This window comes from Tachyglossus aculeatus, assembly GCF_015852505.1.
Source record: "Tachyglossus aculeatus isolate mTacAcu1 chromosome 12 unlocalized genomic scaffold, mTacAcu1.pri SUPER_6_unloc_2, whole genome shotgun sequence".
NCBI classification, from domain to species: domain Eukaryota; kingdom Metazoa; phylum Chordata; class Mammalia; order Monotremata; family Tachyglossidae; genus Tachyglossus; species Tachyglossus aculeatus.
Window position 1 is genome coordinate 16,985,178 of NW_024044829.1, and position 12,707 is coordinate 16,997,884.

Here is a 12,707-nt window from a genome sequence, read left to right on the forward strand (position 1 = left end):
TCTCCTTGCCATTAGACCTTTTGATTTGACTGACCCATGGACAATTCATCCTTCTACTTCGGGCATCATCTACCTATTTTATTGTTGCTTTTGCATGCTAATTGTCAATTGCTCTCTATGATGTTATAATCTGCTTATTTCATTATTGCTATTGCACGTTGTTAACCGCTCTCTGTGATATCATCATCTGCTTATTTTATTATTGCTATTGGATATTAATTGTTAACTGCTTGCTATGCTGTCATTTACCTGGCTGACCTCACCATGAACTATAAAATCCCCTACTCCCATCTGACCTTCCCAGTCCTTGCCTTTCCCTTCTCCTCTCCCACCCAGCTCTTTCCCTCCCTTTCCCCCGCCCCACCCCTTCCCCCCCACCCTATCCACAGTATCCCTCTGTACCAGTGCCAACCCTCAACCCCTCCCTTCCAACACCCTCCCTCCCCTCCTCCCCACCCCCACCCCATCCCAGTTATCCTTTCTCATCGCCACTCCTCTTCCCCCTCTCCGAATCCAGGCCCCCATCAGCTCACTCCCATCCAAACACTCCCCACCCCACACACCCTTCCCCCTTCCTCCCCTCCCTCCACAGCTGCTGCCAAGTGTGGCCTTTGGAACCCCGCTCCATTATAGGTAAGCTCTCTTTCATCTTTAAACTGCTCCTTTCCAGCTATCTCCTCCTCCTCGCCCTTACTGAAACTTGGCTCAACCCGGATGACACGGTCTCTTCTGCTGCTCTCTCCAGAGGAGGCCTCTTCTTCTCCCACTCCACGAGACTCACCAGAAAAGGAGGAGGTGTCAGCTTTCTTCTCGCACCACAATGTCACTTTTGCACTTTCCTCCCTCCCCTTTCCCTTTCCTTCCCCTCCTTTGAGGCCCATATTATTCGCCTCTACCATCCCATCCAGATTCTTGTAGCCATCATCTTCCACCTCCCTGGCACCACCTCCAAATTCTTGAACGATTTTGACCACTTTCTCACCTTCCTTCTCTTCTTTTCCATGCCCACTCTGATCCTCGGAGACTTGAACATCCACATGGTTGTCCCTGGTGACTCCTCTGCCACCCACCTTCTATCTCTCCTTGATGCCAAATTCCTGCTCCACCCCACCTCACCTACTGACCAACTGGATCAAACCCTCTACCTCATCATCTCCTCCCGCTGCACTACCTGCACCCTCACAAACCCTGAAATCCCTTTCTGATAATAGCCTTCTCACCTGCCTCTTCACTCACACTCCTCCCCCCATAAGTCTATATTGCTACCCCAGAGACCTCAGCTCTCTCAACCCCATCTCTCACAGCACATCACACCCCAGGTCACCTCCCTATCCTCCCTACCCACTCTTGATGACCAGATTTCTGCTCCCAACTCCACCCTCTCTACTCAGACTTCTGCCACTTTTTCCAGCTCTCCAAATTCAACCAATGCATGCGCTCTTCCCCAAATATTCATTTATTCAATCGTATTTATTGAGTGCTTACTGTGTGCAGAGCACTGAACTAACCATTTGGGAATTACAAGTTGGCAACATATAGAGACCATTCCTACCCAACAACGGGCTAACAGCCTAGAAGGGAGAGACAGACAACAAACTAAGACATGTAGACAGATGTCAAAATCGTCAGGACAAATAGATTATAACGATATGCACATCATTAACAAAATAAATAGAGTAGTAAATAAGTACAAGTAAAATGAATAGAGTAATAAATCTGTACAAATACATGCAAGTGCTATGGGGAGGGGAAGGGGCTAGGGCGGGGGATGGGGAGGAGGAGAGGAAAAAGGGGGCTCAGTCTGGGAAGGCCCCCTGGAGGAGGTGAGCTCTGAGTAGGGTTTTGAAGGGAGGAAAGAGCTAACTTGGCGGATATGTGGAGGGAGGACATTTTAGGCCAAGGGAAGGAAGTGGAACAGGGGTCGACAGTGGGACAGGAGAGAACGAGGCACAGTGAAGAGTTTAGTGGCAGAAAAGTGAAAACTGCGGGCTAGGTTGTAGAAGGAGAAAAGGGAGGTCAGGTAGGAGGGGGTGAGGTGATGGAGAGCCTTGAAGCCGAGGGTGAGTAATTTTTGCTTGATTCATAGGTTGACTTTCAACCACTGGGAATTTTTGAGGAGTGGAGTGACATGCCCAGAGCGTTTCTGTACAAAGATAATCCGGGCAGCAGAATGAAGTATAGACTGAAGTGGGGAGAGACAGGAGGATGGGAGATCAGAGAGATGGCTGATGCAGTAATCCAGTAGCGATAGGATGAGAGATTGAACCAATCAATCATTCAATCGTATTTATTGAGCGCTTACTGTGTGCAGAGCACTGTACTAAGCGCATGGGAAGTACAAGTTGGCAACATATAGAGACAGTCCCTACCCAACAGTGGGCTCACAGTCTAGAAGGGGGAGACAGAGAACAAAACCAAACATACTAACAAAATAAAATAAATAGAATAGATATGTACAAGTAAAATAAATCAATAAATAGAGTAATAAATATGTACTAACATATATACATATATACAGGTGCTGTGGGGAAGGGAAGGAAGTAAGATGGGAGGATGGAGAGGGGGAGGAGGGGGAGAGGAAGGAAGGGGCTCAGTCTGGGAAGGCCTCCTGGAGGCGGTGAGCTCTCAGTAGGGCCTTGAAGGGAGGAAGAGAGCTAGCTTGGTGGATGGGCAGAGGGAGGGCATTCCAGGCCCAGGGGATGACGTTGGCCGGGGGTCGATGGTGGGACAGGCGAGAAGGAGGCACGGTGAGGAGATTAGCGGCAGAGAAGCGGAGGGTGCCGGGTGGCCAGTAGAAGGAGAGAAGGGAGGTGAGGTAGGAGGGGGCGAGGTGATGGAGAGCCTTGAACCCGAGGGTGAGGAGTTTCTGCCTGATGTGCAGATTGATTGGTAGCCACTGGAGATTTTTGAGGAGGGGAGTAACATGCCCAGAGCGTTTCTGGACAAAGACAATCCGGGCAGCAGCATGAAGTATGGATTGAAGTGGGGAGAGACACGAGGATGGGAGATCAGAGGGAAGGCTGATGCAGTAGTCGAGACGAGATAGGATGAGAGCTTGAACGAGCAGGGTAACGGTTTTGATAGAGAGGAAAGGGTGGATCTTGGCACTGTTGTGGAGCTGAGACCGGCAGGTTTTGGTGACGGCTTGGATGTGAGGGGTGAATGAGAGAGCGGAGTCGAGGATGACACCGAGGTTGCGGGCTTGTGAGACGGGAAGGATGATAGTGCCGTCAACAGAGATGGGAAAGTCAGGGAGAGGGCAGGGTTTGGGAGGGAAGACAAGGAGTTCAGTTTTGGACATGTTGAGTTTTAGGTGGTGGGAAGACATCCAGATGGAGATGTCCTGAAGGCAGGAGGAGATGCGAGCCTGGAGAGTGGGGGAGAAAGCAGGGGCAGACATGTAGAACTGGGTGTCATCAGCATAGCGATGATAGTTGAAGCCGTGGGAGTGAATGAGGTCACCAAGGGAGTGAGTGTAGATCGAGAACAGAAGGGGACCAAGCACTGAACCTTGGGGAACCCCCACAGTAAGGGGATTGGAGGGGGAGGAGGAGCCTGCAAAAGAGACTGAGAATGAACGACCGGAGAGATAAGAGGAGAGCCAGGAGAGGACAGAATCTGTGAAGCCAAGGTCGGATAGCGTGTTGAGGAGAAGGGGGTGGTCCACAGTGTCGAAGGCAGCTGAGAGATCGAGGAGGATTAGGATAGAGTATGAGCCATTGGAGTGGGCAAGCAGGAGGTCATTGGTGACCTTTGAGAGGGCAGTTTCCATGGAATGTAGGGGATGGAAGCCAGACTGGAGGGGGTCAAGGAGAGAGTTGGTGTTGAGGAATTCGAGGCAGCGCGTGTAGACAACTCGTTCAAGGAGTTTGGAAAGGAATGGTAAGAGGGATATGGGGCGATAACTAGAAGGTGAGGTGGGGTCAAGAGAGGGTTTTCTTAGGATAGGAGAGACATGGGCATGTTTGAAGGCAGAGGGGAAGGAACAAGTGGAGAGTGAACAATTGAAGATGGAAGTTAAGGAGGGGAGAAGGGATGGAGCGAGAAATTTCAAGAGATGAGAGGGAATGGGGTCAGAAGCACAGATGGCTGGAGTAGCACTTGAGAGGAGGGAGGAGAGCTCCTCTGAGGATACTACTGTGAAGGATGGGAGAGTAGCAGAGAGTGTTGAGAGCCGGAGGATTGGAGAAGGGGAGGGGGGGTAGTTACATTGGGAAGCTCGGACCTGATGGATTTAATTTTGTTAATGAAGTAGGAGGCCAGATCGTTGGGCGTGAGGGAAGGAGGAGTGGGAGGAACCAGGGGCCTGAGAATGGAGTTGAATGTACAGAAGAGCTGATGGGGATGACGGGCATGGGTGTCAATAAGGGAGGAGAAATAGTTTTGTCTGGCAGAGGAGAGGGCTGAGTTAAGGCAGGAAAGGATAAACAAGAAATGAACGAGGTTGGCATGGTGTTTAGACTTTCACCAGCAGCGTTCGGGTGCTCGAGCATAAGAGCGAAGGAGGCGGACAGTACCAGTGATCCAGGGCTGTGGGTTAGTGGTATGAGAGCGGCGAAGGGAAAGGGGAGCGAGTGAGTCTAGCTGAGTAGAAAGGGTAGAGTTGAGAGCAGTAATCTGATCATCAAGATTGGGTAGAGAGGAGAGGGAGGCGGGCTGGGGTGTGAGGCGCTCCGAAAGATGGATGGGGTCAAGAGAGCGGAGATCTCTGTGAGAGAGTAAAATGGATTTACAGGGGAAAGGAGTGTGAGTGAGGAGACAGGTGAGAAGATTATGATCAGAGAGAGGGATTTCAGAGTTGGTGAGGGTGGACACAGTGCAGCGATAGGAGATGATGAGGTCGAGGGTATGACGAAGTTGGTGAGTGGCTGAGGTGGGGTGGAACAAAAGGTTGGCAGCGTCGATAAGAGATAGAAGCCGGGCGGCAGAGGAGTTATCAGAGATATCCATGTGGATGCTGAAGTCCCCGAGAATAAGAGTGGGCATGGAAAAGGAGAGAAGGAAAGTGAGGAAGGGGTCAAAATCGTTAAAGAAATTGGAGGTGGGGCGGGGGGGGGGGGGCGGTAGATGACGGCTCCAAGAATCTGGATGGGGTAGTAGAGGCGAATAATGTGTGCTTCAGAGGAAGGGAAGGAAATGGAAGGGGGAGGAGGGATAGTGCGAAAGCGACATTGAGGGGCGAGAAGGAAACCGACACCTCCTCCTTTTCCGGTGAGTCTGGGGGAGTGGGAGAAGAAGAGGCCTCCACTGGAGAGAGCAGCAGAAGAGACCGTGTCTTCCGGAGGCAACCATGTTTCAGTTAGGGCGAGGAGGAGTAGAGAGCTGGAAAGGAATAGGTCCAGCATGAAAGGTATCTTACTTAAAACGATGCGGGGGTTCCAGAAGCCACACTTGGCAGCAGCTGTCGAGGGAGGGGAAGGAGGGGGAAGGGTGCGAGGGGTGGGGAGGGTTCGGATTGGGATGAGTTGGCGAGGGCCTAGGCGGGGAGAGTGGGAAGAGGGGTGGCGATGGGAAAGGAGAACTGAGATGGGGTGGGGGCGGGGAGAAGGGGAGGGAGGTGGCTGGGAGGGAGGTGTGGAGGACTGGCGCTGGTACAGAGGGATCCTTGGTAGGGGGTGAGGGGGAGTGGTCTTGGTGTGGGAGAGGGAGGGAAAAAGCTGGGTGGGAGAGGGGAATGGGAATGTGAGGAATGGGAATGGCAGTTGGGAGCAAGGGAATTGAAAGTTCATGGTGAGGTCAGCAGGGCGAGTGACAGTACAGCGGGAGGTTAACAATTGAGATGCAGAAGCGATAAAACAGTAGCAATGATATAAGTAGGCGATGGCATCACAGGGGGTAGTTAAACAATTAACATGCTATGACAATAATAAAATTGGCAGATAATTATGTCATAAAGAGCAGATACAAACTATTATGTCCTGGAGGAGTGTGGACCTGTTAAGGGGGTCAGGGAGCAGAGATACCTGGGGAGAGGAGTGAACAGCCAACTAGCATGGGAGGGCTGAGTAGGTGCGAATGAGGGTGTCGTTAATGTAACATGATGATAACAAGGGCCTTTTTCCCGGGGTGGTTGGGGCGGGAGAGTCAGTCAGGACCGGACTGGGAAGGGAGGAGGATGGGGGGCACTTTAAGGAAGGTCGCTTAAATGGGGGGTGGTGGAAGCAGGTGATGTCTATGGGGGCGCTCTGAGGAGAGGAGCCTTCCGGGAGCAGCAAGGCCGTGCAGTGTGATGGCAGGCGGGCCACTCAGGAACGGAGTCCCGGGTGTCTATGGCGGGCCTCTCTGGCGCTCTGAGAATCAATCAATCAATCAATCAATCAATCAATCGTATTTATTGAGCGCTTACTATGTGCAGAGCACTGTACTAAGCGCTTGGGAAGTACAAATTGGCATCACATAGAGACAGTCCCTACCCAACAGTGGGCTCACAGTCTAAAAGGGGGAGACAGAGAACAGAACCAAACATACCAACAAAATAAAATAAGTAGGATAGAAATGTACAAGTAAAATAAATAAATAAATAAATAAATAAATAAATAGAGTAATAAATATGTACAACCATATATACATATATACAGGTGCTGTGGGGAAGGGAAGGAGGTAAGACGGGGGGATGGAGAGGGGGACGAGGGGGAGAGGAAAGAAGGGGCTCAGTCTGGGAAGGCCTCCTGGAGGAGGTGAGCTCTCAGCAGGGCCTTGAAGGGAGGAAGTGAGCTAGCTTGGCGGATGGGCAGAGGGAGGGCATTCCAGGCCCGGGGGATGACGTGGGCCGGGGGTCGATGGCGGGACAGGCGAGAGCGAGGTACAGTGAGGAGATTAGTGGTGGAGGAGCGGAGGGTGCGGGCTGGGCAGTAGAAGGAGAGAAGGGAGGTGAGGTAGGAGGGGGCGAGGTGATGGAGAGCCTTGAAGCCCAGGGTGAGGAGTTTCTGCCTGATGCGCAGATTGATCGGTAGCCATTGGAGGTTTTTGAGGAGGGGAGTAATATGTCCAGAGCGTTTCTGGACAAAGATAATCCGGGCAACAGCATGAAGTATGGGAAGAGGATCCTTCCAGTAGCAGCAAGGCCGCGCGGTGTGATGGCGGGGGGGCCTCTCGGGAATGGAGTCCCGGGCGTCTATGGCGGCCCTCTGAGGAGAGGAACCAGCAAGGTAGCGGTTTGGATGGAGAGGAAAGGGTGGATCTTGGCGATGCTGTGGAGGTGAGACAAGCAGGTTTTGGTGTCAGATTGGCTATGTGGGGTGGACGAGAGAGCAGAGTTGAGGATGAAACCAAGGTTGTGGGCTTGTGAGATGGGTAGGATGGTAGTGACATTTACAGTGACAGGAAAGTCAGGGAGAGGACAGGGTTTAGGAGGGAAGATAAGGCACTCAGTCTTGGATATATTGCATTTTAGATGGTGGGTAGACATCCAGATGGAGATGTCCTGAAGGCAGGAGAAGACACGAGCCTGAAGGGAGGGAGAGAGAGCAGGGGTAGAGATGTAGATTTGGGTGTCATCAGCATAGAGATGATAGTTGAAGCCGTGGGAGCAAATGAGTTCACCAAGGGAGTGAGTGTAGATAGAGAATAGAAAGGGACCAAGAACTTACCCTGTAGGAACCCCTAAAGTAAGAGGATGGAAGGGAGAGGTGGAGCCCGCAAAGGAGACTGAGAATGAATGGCCAGAGATAAGAGGAGAACCAGGAGAGGACAGAGTCTGTGAAGCCAAGGTTGGATAGCGTGTTGAGCAGAAGGGGGTGGTCCACAGTGTCGAAGGCAGCTGAGAAGTCGAGAAGGATTAGGATAGAGTATGAGCCGTTGGATTTGGCAAGCAGGAGGTCATTGGTGACCTTTGAGAGGGCACTTTTTGTGGAGTGTAGGGGACGGAAACCAGATTGGAGGGGGTCAAGAAGAGAGTTGGAATTGAATTCGAGGCAGCAAGTGTAGATGACTCATTCTAGGAGTTTGGAAAGGAAGGGTAGGCAGGAGATAGGGTGGTAACTAGAAGAGGAGGTGGGGTCAAGAGAGGGTTTGTTTTAGGATGGGGAAAACATGGGCATGTTTGAAGGCAGAAAGGAAGGAACCAGTGGAGGGTGAGCGGTTGAAGATGGAAGTTAAGGAGGGAAGGGGCGAGAGTTTTCATAAGATGAGAACCCTGCTCGTTCAAGCTCTCATCCTATCCCATCTGGACTACTGCATCAGCCTTCTCTCTGATCTCCCATCCTCGTTTCTCTCTCCACTTCAATCCATACTTCATGCTGCTGCCCGGATTATCTTTGTCCAGAAACGCTCTGGGCATATTACTCCCCTCCTCAATAATCTCCAGTGGCTACCAATCAATCTGCGCATCAGGGAGAAACTCCTCACCCTGGGCTTCAAGGCTGTCCATCACCTCGCCCCCTCCTACCTCACCTCCCTTCTCTCCTTCTACAGCCCAGCCCGCACCCTCCGTTCCTCCACTGCTAATCTCCACACCGTACCTCGTTCTCGCCTGTCCCGCCATCGACCCCCGGCCCACGTCATCCCCCGGGCCTGGAATGCCCTCCCTCTGCCCATCCGCCAAGCTAGCTCTCTTCCTCCCTTCAAGGCCCTGCTGAGAGCTCACCTCCTCCAGGAGGCCTTCCCAGACTGAGCCCCTTCCTTCCTCTCCCCCTCGTCCCTCTCTCCATCTCCCCCATCTTACCTCCTTCCCTTCCCCACAGCACCTGTATATATGTATATATGTTTGTACATATTTATTACTCTATTCATTTATTGATTTATTTTACTTGTACGTATCTATTCTATTTATTTTATTTTGTTAATATGTTTGGTTTTTTTTTTTCTCTGTCTCCCCCTTTTAGACTGTGAGCCCACTGTTGGTTAGGGACTGTCTCTATATGTTGCCAATTTGTACTTCCCAAGCGCTTAGTACAGTGCTCTGCACATGGAAAGCGCTCAATAAATATGATTGTTTGATTGATTGATGAGAAGGAATGGGGTCTGAAGCACAGGTGGATGGAGTAACACTTGAGAAAACGGAGGAGATCTCATCTGAAGATACTGCTGGGAAGGATGGGAGAGTAGTAGAGAGAGTTGAGAGTGGAGGGATGAAGAAAGAGGAGGGGTGACATTGGGGAGCTCAGACTTGATGGAGTTAATTTTGCTAATGAAGTAGAAGGCCAGATCGCTGGTGGTGAGGGATGGAGGAAGGGGAGGAACTGGGGGCCTGAGAAGGGAGTTAAATGTACGGAACAGCTGATGGGGATGAAGGGCATGGGTGTCATTATGGGAGGTAAAATAGTTTTGCCTGGCAGAGGAGATGGCGGAGTTAAGGCAGGAAAGGATAAACTTGAAGTGAACAAGGTTGGCTTGGCGTTTAGACTTTAGCCAGCAGCCTTCAGCAACTCGAGCATACGAGTGAAGGAAGAAGACAGTGGCAGTGATCTAAGGCTGTGGGTTAGTGGTAGAAGAGTGGCCAGGGGAAAGGGGAGTGAGCCAGTTGAGTTGAGTAGAGAGGGTGGAGTTGAGAGCAGTAATCTGCTCATCAAGATTGGGTAGAGACGATAGAGAGGCGAGGTGGGGTATGATGAGCTGAGAAAGATGGATGTGGTCGAGGGGTCTCTGTGGGGTAGTAATATAGATTTACAGGGGGCAGGAGTGCAAGTGAGGTGGCAGGTCAGAAGGTTATGATCAGAGAGCGGGATTTCAGAGTTGGTGAGGGTGGAGATGGTGTAGCGTTAGGAGATGATGAGGTCGAGGTTGTGACCAAGTTGGTGAGTGGGCGAGGTGGGGTGGAGCAGCAGGTTGGCAGCATCAAGGAGAGATAGAAGGCGGGTAACAATACACCTTCCAACACTGTCCACTCAACTACCTTTAGATTTGGTTATATTCTCATGTATTTCTGTAGGTTGTATATGCCTATTTGAAATACCTGGCTCCTCTTATCTAGTGTTTGCAAGAGGTTCGTGCTTTTCTAATGGACCTATCTCCCTCAATATGAAAGTTCCTGGCAAGCAAGAACCACATTTTATCCTTCTTAGATAATTCCACATACAGTGCATACAAAAATTGTATTTTCTTTTATTTATGAATTGTATTTTCCAAGAGCTTAGTACAGAGTTCTGCACACAGTAAGCACTCAGTAAATACGATTGAATGAATGGAATGAATGAATGAATAAAACAGTGCATTGGGCAAAGATGGTGTTCAACAAACACTGCTGCTAATCAATCAATTGTATTTATTGAGTGCTTATTGTGTGCAGAGAACTATACTATGCACTTGGAAGAGCACAGTATAATAGATTTGGCAGGCTTTTCCCCTGCCCACAAAGTGCTTAAAATTTAGAAGAATGTACTAATATTGTCTAATCCATCCTCCCAACATCCCTGTGAGATTCAAAAGAGCTAAAGAAGCAGTTATGCTCCTTTTATAGATAGCAAAGGGGAAAAATGGGAAGTGAGAGATCCAGGATTAGAAGCCAAATCTGCCATTACCTAGCTGGTTGTCCTTTGTACATTATTTAATAATAAATGGTGAATGCTCGATTGAGATATTTACCTGCCTCTATAAGTTGGCTCAGTCGCTTTCCTGGGTGATTTGAAAGGCTCAGGGTCTGGATGATAATGTCTCTCTGACATTCTGGCGTGACCCCTGAGAGGTGGTCCCCGGGCCATTGCTTGCAACAAAGGAAGCAATAGGATAGCTCATCATTATTTTATCTTTCTTTATAGAAATATGGAAAGCTTCAGTAGGATGTCATGCCCATGTGATGCTTCTATATTTTACACTTTAAAGATATTGTGAAAAAATTGATTTTTTAATTGTGCACACTGGGGATAAGGTATAAAATGTGTTTGCCTGAGCTTGTAGGGATTTTGATTTTTCAAAAGTCTTGACTCCAGAATCTGCTTATCAAAAAGGAAAATGTCATCTAAAGTTTGCGTGAATTTAAGCTAGGTTGATAACTATTGAAATTCTTCATTGTATTCACATTAGAAACAACATATAGATTACAAAACGGAATCTGTAATCTGTAAATATGTACAAATCAATCAATCAATCAATCAATCAATTGTATTTATTGAGCGCTTACTGTGTGCAGAGCACTGTACTAAGCGCTTGGGAAGTACAAGTTGGCAACATATAGAGACAGTCCCTACCCAGCAGTGGGCTCACAGTCTAAAAGAGGTAGACAGAGAACAAAACCAAACATATTAACAAAATAAAATAAATAGAATAGATATGTACAAGTAAAATAAATAGAGTAACAAATATCATCATCAATCGTATTTATTGAGCGCTTACTGTGTGCAGAGCACTGTACTAAGCGCTTGGGAAGTACAAGTTGGCAACATATAGAGACAGTCCCTACCCAACAGTGGGCTCACAGTCTAAAAGGGGAGACAGAAAACAAAACCAAACATACTAACAAAATAAAATCAATAGAATAGCTATGTACAAGAAAAATAAATAAATAAATAAATAAATAAAGAGTAATAAATATGTACAAACATATATACATATGAACATATATACATACATACATATATGTGTGTACATACACAGCCTATAGGTGCTGTGGGGAAAGGAAGGAGGTAAAATAAATAAATAAAATAAATGAATAAATAAATAGAGTAATAAATACATACAAACATATATACATATATACAGGTGCTGTGGGGAGGGGAAGAAGGTAAGACGGAGGGAATGGGTAGGGGGAGGAGGGGGGGAGAAAGGAGAGGCTCAGTCTGGGAAGGCCTCCTGGAGGAGGTGAGCTCTCAGTAGGGCTTTGAAGGGAGGAAGAGAGCTAGCTTGGCGGATGTGCGAAGGGAGGGCAATCCAGGCCTGTTGTGAAACATGTTACTTTATCAATGGGAAAGACTTTTGAAATGGGGCTTGTTGAGGAAGATAATTTTCTGAAAGGTTAAGCATTTCTGAAGATGAAGACAATTAACTAAGATAAAAATTCTTTCCACTGACCAGAAAATTCATTCATTCAGTCATGTTTATTGAGCTCTTCCGATGTGCAGAGCACTGTACTAAGTGCTTGGGAGAATACAACATAACAATAAAGTCCAATCATACCACTTTAGCACCAAAGTAGATTTTCCCAAGTGACTGGGAATCACAAAGACTATAATACACACCAGATAAAAGTCCAAGAGATTCATCACATTTCCCAAGTCAATCAATAGATGGAATTTATGGAGCACTTACTGTATGCAGTGCACTGTATTGAACCCTTGAGAGAGTATAACAAACCTGATAAACATGTTCACTACCCACAAGGAACGTATAGTTTCAAAAGGGAGAAAAATCCACTTTCATTTCCCATTGAGCATCCATAAAAAGCAAATCAGTCATATATGGAATACATGGAGTCTGGGGACCTTGTTTCCACTGAGTATTGTCGATTCAGCATGCTGGACAATGAAGTGGGGGTTCATCTGGTTAATTAGGTTCAGTGAGAATTTGCTTTCCGTTCCTTGGAGTGGACTCCCAGTGAAGGAATGTCGCTAATTAAATTTCCCTATGAAGACACCTTTCTATGCCAGATCTTTCTCATGGCATTTTTCATCTCTGTGTTTCTCAACGTGTAAGTTAAGGGGTTGAACATGTGCGGGATGATGGTGAAAACGAGAGAAAACACCTTATCAATGGAGTAGCTGGAGGGGGTCGCAGGTAGGTGAAGATGGAGGGCATGAAGAATAAGAAGACCACCGATATGTGAGACCCTCAGGTGG